The following is a 3,405-nucleotide window of genomic DNA, read 5'->3' on the forward strand; positions in this document are numbered from 1 at the left end:
CTGGCTACACCACTGTCTCTCAGTTAGGCTGGCTACACCACTGTCTCTCAGTTAGGCTGGCTACACCACTGTCTCTCAGTTAGGCTGGCTACACCACTGTCTCTCTGTTAGGCTGGCTACACCACTGTCTCTCTGTTAGGCTGGCTACATCACTGTCTCCCTGTTATGCTGGCTACACCACTGTCTCTCTGTTAGGCTGGCTACACCACTGTCTCTTAGTTAGGCTGGCTACACCACTGTCTCTTAGTTAGGCTGGCTACACCACTGTCTCCCTGTTACGCTGGCTACACCATTGTCTCTCAGTTAGGCTGGCTACATCATTGTCTCTCAGTTAGGCTGGCTACACCACTGTCTCTCAGTTAGGCTGGCTACACCACTGTCTCTCAGTTAGGCTGGCTACACCACTGTCTCTGTTAGGCTGGCTACACCACTGTCTCTCAGTTAGGCTGGCTACACCACTGTCTCTCAGTTAGGCTGGCTACACCACTGTCTCTCAGTTAGGCTGGCTACACCACTGTCTGTCTGTTAGGCTGGCTACACCACTGTCTCTCAGTTAGGCTGGCTACACCACTGTCTCTCAGTTAGGCTGGCTACACCACTGTCTCTCAGTTAGGCTGGCTACACCACTGTCTCTCAGTTAGGCTGGCTACACCACTGTCTCTCAGTTAGGCTGGCTACACCACTGTCTCTCTGTTAGGCTGGCTACACCACTGTCTCTCTGTTAGGCTGGCTACACCACTGTCTCTCTGTTAGGCTGGCTACACCACTGTCTCTCTGTTAGGCTGGCTACACCACTGTCTCTTAGTTAGGCTGGCTACACCACTGTCTCTCAGTTAGGCTGGCTACATCACTGTCTCTCAGTTAGGCTGGCTACACCACTGTCTCTCAGTTAGGCTGGCTACACCACTGTCTCTCAGTTAGGCTGGCTACACCACTGTCTCTCAGTTAGGCTGGCTACACCACTGTCTCTCAGTTAGGCTGGCTACACCACAGTCTCTCAGTTATGATGGCTACATCACTGTCTCTCAGTAAGGCTGGCTACACCACTGTCTCTCAGTAAGGCTGGCTACACCACTGTCTCTCAGTTAGGCTGGCTACACCACTGTCTCTGTTAGGCTGGCTACATCACTGTCTCTCAGTTAGGCTGGCTACACCACTGTCTCTGTTAGGCTGGCTACACCACTGTCTCTCAGTTAGGCTGGCTACACCACTGTCTCTCAGTTAGGCTGGCTACACCACTGTCTCTCAGTTAGGCTGGCTACACCACTGTCTCCCAGTTAGGCTGGCTACATCACTGTCTCTCAGTTAGGCTGGCTACATCACTGTCTCTCAGTTAGGCTGGCTACATCACTGTCTCTCAGTTAGGCTGGCTACATCACTGTCTCTCAGTTAGCCTGGCTACATCACTGTCTCTCAGTTAGCCTGGCTACATCACTGTCTCTCAGTTAGGCTGGTCTGAGCCCTGGACACGACTGTCTCCCAGTTAGGCTGGCCACATCACTGTCTCTCAGTTAGGCTGGCTACATCACTGTCTCTCCGTTAGGCTGGCTACATCACTGTCTCTCAGTTAGTCATGTCCAGGGCTCAGACCAGCCTGTCTCCCAGTTAGGCTGGTCTGAGCCCTGGATACGACTGTCTCCCAATTAGGCTGGCTACATCACTGTCTCTCAGTTAGGCTGGCTACATCACTGTCTCTCAGTTAGGCTGGCTACACCACTGTCTCTCAGTTAGGCTGGCTACATCACTGTCTCTCAGTTAGGCTGGCTACACATCTGTCTCTCAGTTAGGCTGGCTACATCACTGTCTCCCAGTTAGGCTGGCTACACATCTGTCTCTCAGTTAGGCTGGCTACACCACTGTCTCTCAGTTAGGCTGGCTACACCACTGTCTCTGTTAGGCTGGCTACACCACTGTCTCTCAGTTAGGCTGGCTACACCACAGTCTCTCAGTTATGATGGCTACATCACTGTCTCTCAGTAAGGCTGGCTACACCACTCTCTCAGTTAGGCTGGCTACACCACTGTCTCTCAGTTAGGCTGGCTACATCACTGTCTCTGTTAGGCTGGCTACACCACTGTCTCTCAGTTAGGCTGGCTACACCACTGTCTCTCTGTTAGGCTGGCTACACCACTGTCTCTCAGTTAGGCTGGCTACACCACTGTCTCTCAGTTAGGCTGGCTACACCACTGTCTCTCAGTTAGGCTGGCTACACCACTGTCTCTCAGTTAGGCTGGCTACACCACTGTCTCCCAGTTAGGCTGGCTACACATCTGTCTCTCAGTTAGGCTGGCTACACCACTGTCTCTCAGTTAGGCTGGCTACACCACTGTCTCTCAGTTAGGCTGGCTACACCACTGTCTCTTAGTTAGGCTGGCTACATCACTGTCTCTCAGTTAGGCTGGCTACATCACTGTCTCTCAGTTAGGCTGGCTACACCACTGTCTCTCAGTTAGGCTGGCTACACCACTGTCTCTCAGTTAGGCTGGCTACATCACTGTCTCTCAGTAAGGCTGGCTACACCACTGTCTCTCTGTTAGGCTGGCTACACCACTGTCTCTGTTAGGCTGGCTACACCACTGTCTCTTAGTTAGGCTGGCTACATCACTGTCTCTCAGTTAAGCTGGCTACATCACTGTCTCTCAGTTAGGCTGGCTACATCACTGTCTCTCAGTTAGGCTGGCTACATCACTGTCTCTTAGTTAGGCTGGCTACATCACTGTCTCTGTTAGGCTGGCTACACCACTGTCTCTCAGTTAGGCTGGCTACATCACTGTCTCTCAGTTAGCCTGGCTACATCACTGTCTCTCAGTTAGGCTGGCTAGATCACTGTCTCTCAGTTAGGCTGGCTACATCACTGTCTCTCAGTTAGGCTGGCTACATCACTGTCTCTCAGTTAGGCTGGTCTGAGCCCTGGACACGACTGTCTCCCAGTTAGGCTGGCCACATCACTGTCTCTCAGTTAGGCTGGCTCCATCACTGTCTCTCAGTTAGGCTGGCTACATCACTGTCTCTCAGTTAGGCTGGCTACATCACTGTCTCTCAGTTAGTCATGTCCAGGGCTCAGACCAGCCTGTCTCCCAGTTAGGCTGGTCTGAGCCCTGGATACGACTGTCTCCCAATTAGGCTGGCTACATCACTGTCTCTCAGTTAGGCTGGCTACATCACTGTCTCTCAGTTAGGCTGGCTACACCACTGTCTCTGTTAGGCTGGCTACATCACTGTCTCTCAGTTAGGCTGGCTACACATCTGTCTCTCAGTTAGGCTGGCTACATCACTGTCTCCCAGTTAGGCTGGCTACACATCTGTCTCTCAGTTAGGCTGGCTACACCACTGTCTCTCAGTTAGGCTGGCTACACCACTGTCTCTCAGTTAGGCTGGCTACACATCTGTCTCTCAGTTAGGCTG

This window comes from Salvelinus namaycush, unplaced genomic scaffold, assembly GCF_016432855.1.
Source record: "Salvelinus namaycush isolate Seneca unplaced genomic scaffold, SaNama_1.0 Scaffold585, whole genome shotgun sequence".
In the NCBI taxonomy this organism is placed as follows: domain Eukaryota; kingdom Metazoa; phylum Chordata; class Actinopteri; order Salmoniformes; family Salmonidae; genus Salvelinus; species Salvelinus namaycush.